Source organism: Rhea pennata, chromosome 1 (genome assembly GCF_028389875.1).
Source record: "Rhea pennata isolate bPtePen1 chromosome 1, bPtePen1.pri, whole genome shotgun sequence".
Taxonomy (NCBI): Eukaryota; Metazoa; Chordata; class Aves; order Rheiformes; family Rheidae; genus Rhea; species Rhea pennata.
Window position 1 is genome coordinate 100,458,037 of NC_084663.1, and position 14,668 is coordinate 100,472,704.

The following is a 14,668-nucleotide window of genomic DNA, read 5'->3' on the forward strand; positions in this document are numbered from 1 at the left end:
CCAGGACAAGAGAGACACAGGTGTGGGAGAGAGTCCAGCATAGGGCTACTAAAATGATTAGAGGACTAAAGCATCTCTTCTATGAGGTTGTAAAGAGAATGGTATGAGACTCTTCTCAACAGTGGCTGGTGACAGGACAAGATGCAATGGATGCAAACTGAAACAGGAAATTCCATCTCAACACAAGAATTTCTTCACTGTGAGGCTTGTTGAACACTGGAACATGATGCCCAGAAAGATTATGGAGTCTCAATCCTTGGAGATATTCAAAAGCCATCTGAACAGGGTCCTGGGCAACACAGATGACCTTCTCTGAGCATGGGAGTTGAACTAGATGATCTTCAGAGGTCTTTTCCAACCTCAGCCTTTCTGCGATTCTGTAATCGCGTCTTGCAAGCAATGTATGCTGTACCTGAAAGCCATCACTACAGTCATGAAGGGTGGTAACGTGAGCTGCTGGTACAATAAAAGCATAGCCCACCAGCAGCCTGCAGTGCTGTAGTTTTTAGCCAATAGCTAAAAAATAGTGCAAGCAAATTTCATATGCTACGGATGTGCTGTTAGCAGGCTTTTGTTTAGAAGATACTATCTCTATTGGTTAACACAGATTTCACCTCTTTTTTTAAGCATCATTTTAAAAACTGTAATATCCATATAGTACAGCTACTTCACTTTAAAGTTGGCAAACCACATCAGCTTTCTGAAATGGTTTTTGAAGCCATCCCAAACTCTACTGTGCTTTATCAAATCCTTTTTAATTAAAGCTCAGTTTCAGTTGATAGCCTCAAGCCATAAGCTCCATAACTCAATTCTTCTCTGGACTATGTTGAACAGATTCCTCTGAATTTTGAGCTTAATATAAACCTACATAGAATGTTTTCTGAAACTGATCAAAGAGTGTTCCTTTGCACTGCTACTTCTTACTATAGCAATTTAAAACCAGAAGATGTAATTGCATGTTTTTGTATGGCTGAACCATACTTTCTTAAAAAAAAAATAATCTAGCTAATCTATTTATGTGGTCCCATCCATATTGGACACTTACATGTTGACCTTGATATTGCGTAGAATTTAAAAGGTATTTGTCTTGCCAGAAAACAAAACTAAAGATGAAATAACCATAGTCTTTGTTGTTTTTTCTTTTTCTTTCTTTTTTTTTTTTTTTTTTTAATGGAGAGTAGTCAAGCAGTAGAAAGTCATTTCCTGGTGGATGAAGCACATGAAGGTGTTTGAAAACAGTCAGCATGATTTCTTTTTCAGGGCAAATCATGCCTGACAAATCTGATTGCCTTCTACAATGAGAAAAGTGGTTGTGTGGACAAGGGGCAAGCAGTTGTTTACTTTGACTTTAGCAAAGACTTTGGTACAGTTTCCTATGTTGTTCTTGTGGCCAAATTGGTGAGATATGGACTTAATAAAGAGGATGCTAAGGTGGGTGGAAACTGGCTGGAGAGTCAGACTCAAAATGTTGTCATCAGTGACACAAACTGATGGCTGGTTGCTAATGGTGTTCCCCAGGGGCTGAGACTGATGCCAATATTATGTAAAGTCTTCTTTAACAAACAGCTTTGGAGAGAAGGACCTGGGGTCCTCGCAGATAGCAAGTTGAACACAATTTAGTAGTGTGCCCTTGCAGCAAAGGTGGCCAGCTGTATGCCAGGCTGTGTTTAGTAACTCTTCTCCTCTATTTGGCACATTCAAGATGAATGCTGCTAGTGTAGAATAAAATAAATGTAAATTATCAACATTTCTTTGGTTTACGGCCAAATAGAAAACACTGTTTGCAGCAGTTGTTAAAATTACTTGCAAAATAAACCCATCTTCTAAGCATTTTTGAGATACAAAGCTAAAAAGCAAGTAACTTAGAGCTTTTTACATAATTTGTATGCAAGTAATTGTTTTGAAAATGTTTCTGACATGGAAATATCCTGTACTGGGACATAGAAGAAGGATGTAATCTCAAATATTGAGATTTTGCCTTTAAAGTTTCTGAAAATCCCTTCTGATATATCTTAGAGAAGAGACCTACAAAAATCGTCTTCCCAGCATTTGAAGCATTTTGGAAAATGAAGCAAGATGCAAGATATTGAATTATTAATTTATTATTTTCCATTTCATTTTTAATAGCTGTGTCAAATTTGATTTTATTCTGAATGTGATTTATTAAGGATGACTGGTTTTCATTTAGGTTGCTCATGCATTAGTTAACCTGAACAGCCAAATATTCCTTGTATACCTTGCAAAGATGAAATAATAGGCTAGGGCTGGCAAAAACTGAGCAAAAGCAAATGTACAACTAGAAAAGATTATTTTAAAAAAAGAAAAAAGAAAAAAGAAGACTAGTGAGCATCTGTAGAGATGGACACTGGAAGTTCACTGACATTCTTTCCTATGACAAAGGAAGATAAAGATTAATGACAGCAGAAAACAAGATAAAGCTAGATCTCTGTGCGGAAGGAAAGCTAAAGCCAACAAGAGAGCTTCATAAACGTGTTTTAGCCTTATTGTAAATAAGATCTCTCAATTATGTGCACATTCCTCTGTCATTCAAATACGATATGTGTGTTTTGTTTCTTTAGAGCACGTAGCTGCTGTATTGCTAAGATGACTATTCTCCCTGTAAAGCTCGAGATTTGAAAAAATATGGTTAGCTTTGTTTTCTTTTCTGGTCACGTGTTTTAAATAGAAATCCCACCACTATTCTTACATTCTGGAGGAATTTTTGAAATGTGAGTGTTTTGCGTGTGATTAGAGATAAGGTCTCTTCTACAGGTCTTGAGTTCTACGTGTACTGGTGGAACTAAAATTGATAGTTGAAGAGCCAGTCATTCTAATCATAATCTTAATCTCCAAATGATTATTTCCCACCTTGATCTTTGCTACTCTAATTCCAGTGATGTTCATTTTTTTATTGTGCTTCTAGCAAAAACATTCAGCATTTTATGAAATGTTGCCATCTTCACCTTCCTTTTCCACAGGTTCTTGGCTAACATGCTTAGTTTGGGGCTTTTCTGGAATAACTTCAAGCGGCATGCAGCTTTCTACCTTGTTTTTAAGACTCTATCATAATGTAATATTTATACCTTTTAGAGTGCCCTCTTTGCTTTAGTAAAAAATAAAATTAACACTAGACAAAAGTGGCAAATTCTGCTGGAAATCATATTGTTTTACTCTGGGAGCCTTTGCATTTTTAAAGCATTGTTTTCATTGCTTACCTTTTCAAACAGAAGCATAGGGATATTAATGAGTCTCAACTCTAGCCTTTATCTAAATAAACAGATTATCAGGAAGGCAATTGGTAAAATAATTGTAAAACCATAGTTTATTTTCTGGGATGGAGCAAGTTGCGTATTGCAAATAACTGAGCATATGTAGCCTATTTCTGCCCAGATTATTCACACACCAATTACTGTGCTGATTCGTTCTATGGAATAATTTGCAGCATGCCAGAACTGAAGGAAAAAAAATGTGTATTTTCTTCTGCAAACAGTAAAAATTCAGAAACTGAGGAGTGCATTTTTGATACTGTTTTTAAGAATACTTTCAGGAACTAATTCTGCTAAGTAACTATAAAGAACACCTCATCAATGCACTTGTGCATTTCAAATCCAGATAATTAATAGAATCCTGGCCAGATTTGTCCCTCCTGTCACTTCACTGATATCAGTGTAAGGTTGTTCCATAGCTTTTGTAGTCTTGTTATCCTAAGGTCTGGTTAGTTTGGGCTTTCAGCATCAGCAATTCAAAATTCCCATTTAATTCAGGGAGGTTGACCCACAACTCCGTAGTCCTGTTGCCTGGCCTGTAAGAACAACTCATGTAGCCTGTAGCTTTCCTTCTTGGCTCTCACCAGAGCAAACTTGTCATGCCCATTTGAATGAATGTCACACGGCGTAAGCGTGTATGGGTTTGTGGATCTCAAGACCTGTAACTGCCATGGCAGGACATGCCCTTTTTGAAGTGAGGAGTTCTGGATTTTGACAACTTGGTGAATACGTATCTATGTGCAGAGTATGAGAGGAGTTGATGTACAAAGCTCTTAAGTGTCTCTATTAAAGGTCACGTAGCTTGCCCCACCTTAAGTAAGACGTTGCTGTTTTGGTTGCCCAAAGTTTATGGGGTAGGTGCACAGCACTGGAACTAATCTTTTCTGACAAGCCCACCTTATCTGTCATGCACGGAAAGTGTTCCACCAAAAAACAGATACGTTTCAAATTTCCATTTGATTACACTTGATGATTGATTACACTTTCGCTTGGCAATATTAGTCAATAAATACTGCCTTGCTAGAAAAGCATCACGTACTCCAAAACAAGCAACACAAGCAAGTTTGTATCTTCAAGTAATGATTTTGTGCTGTGTGAAAATGAACAGCTGTTCTCCAGGCACCTGATCAACCCGACCTGCATACATCATGCTTGCAGAAAGGTTCATTTACTGTTCCTTTTTTTCCACCAGTATTCTTATCACATGCTTTAATGATAAATACTGGGTACTAAAGAGAAAGGGAGAGGGGTGCATGCATGTGTGAGAGCAAGGAAGGAAGCCATATAAGCTTCTATATCTTCCTCAGATACACTGCTCTCAATTAACGAGAATATTTCTTTTATTTGTTTTAGTTCCCAGCCTATTAGTAGCAAGCAATTGCTAAAATTCAATTGGCCTATGTAATGTCTGCATTTCCCTTCCTGAGCTCCATTCAGTTTGGTCACCCTCAAACACTTTAAGCCTGAGATACATCTCTGGGAACACTCCAGGCAGTTTATGGCTCTATTTTCTATATTTATATACATAATAATATACATATACACAGATATATATATATATGTATATGTATATAATATAAAAAAATACCAGTTTTAACTGAATTCTTATATTTTCTTCCAGTCCCTTCTATTCAAGTGCTTATAAATGTGATTTTTAAACTTGCTTCTGACAGCAACAAAGAATTAATTGCAGGCTGTTTCCCTTTATTTTTTTTCTATACCAGGATGCCACAGTCTGAGATGTTGCTGTTAGCAGAAGTCTAAGTTATCTCTAAATTGGTCTTTTAGTCTCAGAGTGGCTCATACGAATGAGACACACTTAGTTTCTGCTGTGCCCTAATAGTATTTCAGCTTCATGTGATCATAGAGGAACCAACTTGACCAAACAGGTGTAGTTAATAAAATGTGCTCATCAGCAGAGCTTCTCTTGCAAAGGGAAGAGCCAGGAGGAGCCTGTCTGGGCAAAGCATCACTGTGCAGTTGCTTGCTCTCTTGCAGCACAGCCCTGCTCCATGCAGTGTTTACTGCAGTCAGTGACCTTCCAGACTCTGAGCAGAAAAGCTGAAAAACTGCAAGGAGCTTAAAGTTCTCCCCACTGAGACTGGGGCTTCAGAAATTTCTTGCCAGAAAAAATATATTCTTTGGGAATACAGTTGCAGATAATATACCTAGAAGTAAATCGGTTTCATAAATGCAAATATATCTTCTGTTTTATTGGAAGTTTTCCATCACTGAAAATAAAAATACTTGCAAAAAGCAGATGGCAGCAGGTATTTTGTAGTTATTTAGAATTAGATAAATTCTTTCATAATCAGATTGAGGGTCTTCTCCTGTCTTTGTATTTATTTTGCTGTTATCAATGTTGGACATTCATAAAAAAGAGCTAGGTTAATGCAAATTATGAGATTAAAAAAGAAAAAAGACTCTATTCTACCTTCTTAGCAAGGTAAGCCAAATCCTCATTTTCCGGAGTTTTACTATAATCCCAAGAGCAAAAAATGTGCTCTGAAAAGCACTATACACTTCTACAGTGAACTAGAATTCAGGATTAATAGTGGTCAAGATTATTTTTTAGATCCTAATCTTAGTGTCCTGTGCCTGTAAGAGCAAAAGTGAGATCAATAGTTACCGGCATTTGTTTCCAGAACTGGTCAAAGACACCCGTCTAGTAGGATAAGAATACATGCTATAATACATAAAAAGCAATTTGCTATGCGTTCTTATGAGATTATCGTGATTTCTTCTTAAGCATTGGCCATGTTTAATCAGGGGACATTCAGGAAAGTTTCTTTTTTTAAAAAAAAAAAAAAAGAAAAAAATGCTAAAGAGGATTAAGTTACAACAATTCAAGACCATTTTACTTCTAAATGGAAGCAGCACATAAAGGTTTAATGCTCCTTAACTAATGCTCCAATTGACTTCACACCTTCAGGTTATTTTCCTAACCTTTCTTTTTCTTTTTCTTTTTCTTTTTTCTTTTCTTTTTTCTTTTCCTTTTCCTTTTCCTTTTCCTTTTTCCTTTTCTTTTTTTTTTTTTGAAACTCCTCCTGTCTTAAAATAGTAGATTCTCTCCTTAAGTGTATGATTGCAGTTGTTAGGGTGGGCTCATTGACAGCACTGTTCGAACCCAATCTTGCTGGTATCCGCTAATGCTTGATTCATGGTAAAAGCCCACTGATTGCTGGTGGTGGCAGGGTTGGCTTGCCCAAATGCTTTCAGAGAGCCTGCTTCCATGGCACTAATATGTGTTATCAGTACTCCCAGCAGGCAATCAAGGCACCACTGCTCTCTTACTTCATGGTACTATAACTGTGGGTCAGGGTATTATTAGTAGAAGTAGAGTTTCTTGTTGTTGTTGTTAGTACAATTACATTCACTGTATTATCTAAAATCTGGGGCTGTCTTTTCTCTAATACAATAGTAACATTTGTTAGCATACAGCCATTACAGCCTTGCAGAACGTTTTCTCCAAGCTGCTTTCAATGGTCCTCCATCTCTCCTGTGTCTCTCTTCTAGGTAATACAAGGCTGGAGGTGTCTTGTTAAGTTGGCATCCCCCCCTCGCACAGAGGAGTTTAGCTGGAAGTTGTGCTTCTCTCTTCTTTATTGACACAAATCTAGTGTTCTTTAGGAGGGGGTGAATGTTTTTGTTCCTGCTTCTAAGTTTTCCTTTTCTAAAATGACTTTCTTTGCCCCAGCCTATGTGAGTCCTGAGAGGTTGCCGCTCAAACGGCAATGGTGCATAGCTACCACAAGGAAGAGAACAGTGTGGCCTGTGGGTACTCTGAATGACTGAGGGCTGTTAATTACTCTTTTTTTAATTTACTCTTCATTTACCCTAGTGAAAGTAAAATGATTATCTAGCAATATTGCTTATTAGCTTAGGAAGCAGCTGTATCATTTTCGCTCTCTTGCGCTTCCTGCATTACCTGAACAAAGTATCATGTAATATCTAGAGTACTGGCTTCCTGTGCTCTGAACTTATGGAAAAAAAACATGACTCTTTTTCATTATTGCCAGTATTTAAAACGGTACATGGTTTCCTGCATGTAGGAAAATGAAAGTGTTCCAATGATGTTAATAAGAAGAGACCGTCATGTCTTACATTTCTTAGTAAAAGCTGTGGAGTATTGAATGGTAAAATATATCATGTGCTGTGTCAGAGAAGACAGAGAGGTCACTGTTGTGCAGTGATTAGCTAAATCCAACTAAAATGATCTTCATTTACTCTACTTGAGTTTATTATTCTAAAGCCAAAAGTTTGAATAATTTTCACTTAGTGATCAGAATTACAGAAGGGGCAAATAAGTCTAAAGGTTTGCAGTGTATGATTTATTTTCACATTTGTGGTGCTTAATGGTTTTTGTAAATTTCAATTTGTGTTAGATAATTTATATCAGCTTCAATTTGCATCAATTTTGCTAGTGCATGGGTGTCTCTTTATGGTTTAGGGAATTAATAATCTGAAATTACCAGACACTCATATTAATCAAATGTCTTATTACAGGGAGAATGACTCTTATTATCATACATACAAGACCAAAAGAAACACTAATTGCCTTAGCTTGGTGCAATTATTCAGCAGTTATCTAGACAATGACAGTATATGCAGCCCTTTTCCTATGTTATACCTGCTTTATCATTCAGGTGATAATGCTCATGGAAGCTGCCCTTCTTGTCAAAGCTTAGGTAACTCCCAGTTAGTTCTGTGCTATGTGCGTTTTACTAATTTTAGTAATCTCTATCTGTGTAAGTATGAATATCTGCAAACACACACAAATGTATGTACCTAACATAATATAGGGAAATACAAGTTTCTATAATCCATTAAGCCAAAATTTACTTCCTGTGCAGTACAGCTGAAACCTCTGTAGCAGATTTGTAAATCAAAAAAAAAAAAAAAAAAAAAAAAAAAAAAAAAAAAAAACTAAGACATTTCATTTGTTTTCACCTTTATTTATGTGTTTCTAAGATTGTATTGCTTGCCTACAATATATTTTTCTTTTTTCATCTAGAATGGTACAGAAAAATAACAGTATACAATTCAAATTAGAGACCCCATCATCTGTTTACTCTAGATTAACTTCTTGCATCCCACACAGACAGTGATTACTGCTCACTTGATATAGTTATTTTCACATCGCAAGGCCGAGGATGCAACTTGCATAGATTTCCCTGTCTATTCTATGAAATGGAGTAAGTCATTTTGCATAAAGGATTCTGGTAATGCAGTATAGCAAGTGTTTGCTAAGTTAAAATCTACTCTAAATGGAACCGTTTATAGGGGGTTGCTGCATTAGCTGAACAAGTTGTAATGAACTACTGTGTTGGTAGATACAACATGCACATATATAGCTAGCTGTGTTATGTGCACTAGGTGCTGATATGGGGGCTGCCTCAAAAATCTAGCACTTCCGTTCCTTTCATCAAACTGATGAGTACAGCTGGCAGGAGGTTTTCTTAAGAAAGTCACAGAATCACAGAATGGTTGAGTTTAGAAGGGACCTCTGGAGATCATCTAGTCCAACCTCCCTGCTCAGCAGGGTCACCTAGAGCATGTTAGACAGGGTTGCATCCGGGCAGGCCTTGAAGATCTCCAGAGAAGGACACTCCACAAGCTCTCTGGGCAGCCTGTGCCAGTGCTCTGTCACTCTTGCAGGGAAGAAATTCCTCTTCACGGTCAGGCAGAACTTCCTGTGCTTCAATTTCTGCCCATTGCCTCTTGTCCTGTCACATGGGACAACTGAGAAGAGTTTGTCCTCATCCCCTTGACACCCTCCCTTCAGGTACTTATGCACACTGATAAGATCCCCCTAAGAGAAAATGATAATAATTATAAAAAAAGACAGCTTATGTTTTTAACTAGAAAGAAAACATGCTAAAATGCAAGATGTTTGTTTTGTTCTAAATTAATGCTTTCTTATTTATATAGGGAAATTTTTTTTTACTTTGTTTTTTCTCTCTTCTTCCTTAAAGTGGAGGAAAAGAAAGTTCAGTTTGTTTCTTTCTATTATCTCATCAGCTTATACACTTTGTTTCTCTAAACAAAAATTAAACATCTTTTTTTTTCCTCCAAATATATCTGGCAAATCTGATGAGCCCAGCCAATACTTATGATTTTAAGTTTTTATGTGAAGCACAACCATGTTCTATGCTACCATTTTAGGCCTTCAATAAGATCTTTTAATACAATTAAAAATGAAAGAACTTCTGAAATAGACTAATAAATCTGCCTATTAATGCATTTAATACCCAATAGTAGTTTGAGGGCTTTTAATATTTACATGTGTACTCACTCTCTTTTCTACTGCTTTGTACCTGGGAGAATCAGTTAATTGTGAAATAAGGAATCAAGAACATGAATCTATTTTCCAATTTCAACCACAAATCTCAATTCAAGATAACAATTAGAGAATATTAAAGCTTATAATATTTTTTTTTTTAAAAATATCATTTTTCGTGTTTTTTGGTCCAGTAGTCTCAGTTTCTCAAAGACTGAATTATAGTTTCTGGTAATGTAGTCATCCTAGATGTCAGGATTTTGGGACATTTCTCTCTCCATTTACAAGCCTAAATAAAATATTGAATGGAGGTACTTTTAACATAAAGCTCACAATATAATGTGCATGGTACATACTGTTCCCAATTCCGTGCCTAGCACTCATTTACAGTTTTCCTTTGATGAGTTTTATTTCAGCCAAATTGTTTGTTGCTATTCTAACTCACAAAAGTACATTACATTTTTCATTATTACTGGTTAATATATTTTGGTTCTCATGATTTCTGCTTAACACTTTGGGTTTTAGTAAATCCACTTAAACTTGAAAGCATGAAGTGAGCTTGCTAATCACGGAGATAGAGATGATACCCTTGTACTGAAACAGAAGTAAACAGGCACAAGGAATTCCTGACTGATGTTTCTGTGATGTTGGATGATATTCAGTAAGGAGCTACACTCTCCTTGAATAACCTATTCCTATATGTAGCTGTACCTTGGAGTTAGGTGAGGTACGGTGTGCTTGCTCTTTCCTGGAAATTCTCAACTTAATTGTTATTTATTTTTCAGTTTGGGAGCATCTTTCCTGTTACAACTTGTTAAATATTTGGAGGAATCTTATTAGTCATGCCTTCTCCTCTGTTCTCTTGCGTCTCCTCTTTTGTAGAATAAAGTCAATTCCTTCAGCCTCCCTGCAGAGGTCACGTTCTCCAGACCTCAGTCTTTTGGTTCTCCTCCGGACACAGTTATGTTTTTGCTTTTCCATCTTGAAGAGCTGTTCCGAGAGCTGGATGCTGTGAGTGCTCCAGTTGAGGTCGAACAGCCAGTTTCATCCTGTCATGCCTATCTAGAAGACAGAATAAAGTTTGTGCTGCATGCTGATAAAATCCCAGTGTTACTGCGTGCTTTAAGTCAACTGCAATTCCTAGATATTTTTTTGCTATAATGTTGTCCATCTAAAATAACATCGTTGAACTTTATTGTAATGATTTTCTTCAGATTTCTGAAGGAAAGCCACCTGCAGAACACAATTTAAAATGTTCTAGTTTGATTGAAGTGTTGATGGCTGTTCATGTGTTACCTGATTGTGTATTGCCATATGATACCATTATTTGCAGCAGTTGGTTTGAAACATTGTAATTTGTAGATACCTTGAAAAACAAACATTTTCCTGAGGAGATGTGGGTATCCACACGTGCCCTTCAGCCTTGCAACTTAGGGCATGCACTTTTCGCTTCCTCTCAGAAACCTTCTGGATCTATTTGCCATTCCCAAGAGGCCTGCGTGGCACCAGTTACAAATGGTAATGATGAAAGATGGTCAACAGGAGTGCTACACGGTGCTTGTCGGAAGCTTTTCTAAGCTTATTTCTGCCCTCTAAACTATTCAAACTACCTAGCCCAAAAGAAATTAAATTGATAATATTGTGATTTATCCTCTGGATTTATCCACAGTTTTTCACTCATTCCATCCTGAGTGGTTAGAAAACTTGCTTCATTTTCTTTATAGGCTCAAAAAGTAAAGCTGACCTGCTTATAATTCCCATGTTTCTTTTTGTGTCTCTTAAAAATAAATATTTATTTTTCAATTCTCACGGCACTGACTTTCTCCCACAGCTTCTCAGGGGTAGCTCTTAATTGTCCAGAGATAGCTTTTATCAGTTCCTAAAATATTTTCATCATCTGCCAACTCAGATACCTCTCACTTGCCTAAACAGTCTTTGACCTATTTGTTATCCATTTTGGATTGCATTTCTTGATTCTTATTGTTAATAGTAATAGAAATCTTCAAAGAACATTTTGAATTCCAAACACATGAGAATTCTGAACTTCTTTTTCATCTGCCTTATGAATCAACCTTTGACTGTTGTCTTCACTGAAAAGGTATAGTTTAAGAAATCTTTGCAATTTACTGATTTAAAATAAATACATTGTGGTATGAACAGTCTTATATCTGCAGAAAAGTACATATGCGTTTTTTTAGATAGTTCACCAATATAAAGGGGCAGTAAACTGTGCAAGCACAAACCAGCTTTATGCCAGTCTCCCTATGCATTCTACCACTTTTCTTTCTTTTCTTTCTTTTCATTTTTTTAAGAGTGCAACTCAAATAAATGATCCATGTAAAGTTTAAGCTAAAATATGTCTTTGATTTTAAGTAGTAAAGGACAAATTATTTCTCATGCATATACCCTTGAGACTGCTGTTGATATTGGTAAGACACCTGCATACCTATCCAAGGGTAACACACTGTGCTGTAGTTAATGTAATTTGGTAAGGACTTAAGACATCTTTGTGACAAAGTTACTGTAAATCATCTGTGTTGTGACAATTTTGTATGCGTGTGCTCTTATTCTGTAGGAAAACTATATATTCTAACCACAGATTAAGCTGGATGATGCAATCCCACGTTTACCATGAACTAAGAATATGCACAACAGTTCAAGAAGCTGATGCATGTCAATTTGGTAAGTTTTGTGAGGGAGGCGATATTTATGGAAGCAAAGCATAAAACAGTCCCCAAAACTCCTCAGCTATCACTAATTTCCTTCAATTTTCTGAATTTAAAGGGGAGAGATTGTAAATCTTTTTCATATTTTGAGTTTCTGTGCACTGATATAAATCAGCAGTCCAGAGCTGCCTTTTTTCTCTCATAGGTCACAGAAAATACTTTCCCCAGATTCTGTAAATGATTTTTAAACCAACAAACAAGCCTTCAAAGCTTTTATTTTCTATTCCTGGCTTACTAAAACAGCTGTTGATTGAATTTAGAAGAGAATCGTTATTAGAAGAACCAATATCAATAAAACCCCCTTAGGGGGAGAAAGCTTAAATTGGTTAGTGGACAAGAACTGCGTCCTATCAGGCAGTGATACATTAGTCAGTAATGCTTGACGATAGACTCACAGAGCACACAGCTAAACTGTCAGCCCTTCTTTCAGGGTGGTCACATTTGCCATGCTTCATCTGACAAAATATATTTGGTGTTTAATTTAAAGCTCTGCTCTAGTAATAGAAAAGGGCTCTTAATATTGCATTAGTGAGAAAGCACTGAGCATCCAGTTCAATAAAATAGATTTTTTTCCTACTTTACAAATAACATGAGAAAGTAGATAATGTGCATTTACAACTTTTGTTATGTGAATAGAAAATCTAGCCTGGCAAATGCTTTCTCTATATTTCTTTTGCCAAATGAATGGAGGACATCTAGAACTTTTCATTATTTTAAAAATGCCCTTGCACATGTTCACAGAGAAAATTCTTACAGGTTAACCTGAAGTTTTTTTCAAGTTCTTTTTCCATAACAAGCAATGCTAGTAATGAGAGAGATCATGGGATCGGCATGTAGTCGCAGTCAGTCATTTCATTTCTGATGCAATAGGAGAGAATTATTTTGTAGTGCAGGATAATGAGGAAGGAAGGAAGGACTTCAGAGTTGAGTACTTGTCTGCTATGAGAGCAAAGCTGTTGAAAACTCAGCTCTTCTTTAACTGAGATACATATTTACTGCTATATTTTGACTACTATAGTAACATTTTGGATTCCACACCCGGTCACATTTCTGAGCCAAAATTACTGAAGTTAATAAGACTATTTTTTTTTCTGACATCAGCATGAATTGAAGCAGTTCCTCATGCAAGAAAATGGCCTATGAAATTCAGATTGAAGTACCTAGAAATACTTTCTGGTGTCACATTCATAAACAGAGGAAGATAGTCTTTCATAAATGAGTTTGTAGTACATGACCATCCCATGCAAGAACTTGCAAGAATCCTGATCCCTTTAAAGGATTAATGGAATTGTTTTACAATATATTTGGACAGTTTGACAGATCATAACATATCTTTGAGTTGTGTGTGATGCGTCATTTGTGCAGCTGTTAATTTTATGGCTTTTATAAATTTGGTAGATATTAAGTGTTTAAGGTATGATAGTATTGGCTAGGTTTCTCCTCAGGGAATGATTTTATTTGTAAGTGAAAGGGGTTCCCATCTTGAAAGCATTCACACTTATCAGAAAGTTTCTTTTCTGATGCAAGGGGGACAGTCGCTCCTTCCACTGTCAGGCTCCATCATCATGAAGAAATAATGTCATGTTCTGTGAAGTACTCATGGAAAGGAAACCTAACTGAGTTCTCACCTTCAGAGAAACATAAAGTATTCAAGTTTTCACACCCTCTGTAAACTTCGTTGTGTAGGCAACTGCAAAAATATAGCTAAGTAGGTTGTCTGTCTTATTCTGTTTCCCTCCTAACACCTTAAAAAAGCAAATTCATTTGCATCCTAAAAATATCATATACTCTCTTTTTACTGAATCTGAAGTTTCACTTTAGAATTTAGTCTTTTCCTGCTTTATTAATAGTTAATGTGCTTATTGCAAATCTCAACCATCCTCTAGAGGAAAAAACCTCTACCTGATATTCTCATGGATTTATCCCCCTTTCAGCAAAATCCTGGCTTTTTGAGTTGGCTTCAAACAGCTTTATCAGGGCTAATTCTCTCTTCCATCATAGTCTCTTTGGTTTTTGAGTTCCTTTTGTCATTTCTTTTTTCTTGTTACACACACGAATTTCTTGTTTCACTTCTCATCTCTTGTCCGAAATTCATTTTGGTATTCTTACTATAGGGAGCTTGAAATTGGTCTTTTGCACAAGTTTTCCAACTTCCTCTTTTCTAAACAAAAAAGGAGGTAAAGCTTTGATGCAGAGACTGTATATTGAGCTGCTTTATTTAAGGGATTTCTGTGTGTAGGAATGACTAGCACCTAATGTTCAAAACATCAAGGTAGAGAGGCAGGCACAGATGGGGAGCACTTTCCCAAGGACAAAACTGAAGATGCAGAGAGGTATAAGTGAGATCAGGTATGTTATATTTGCAGTTTAAAAAAGACAGTCTCATGTATCTATTG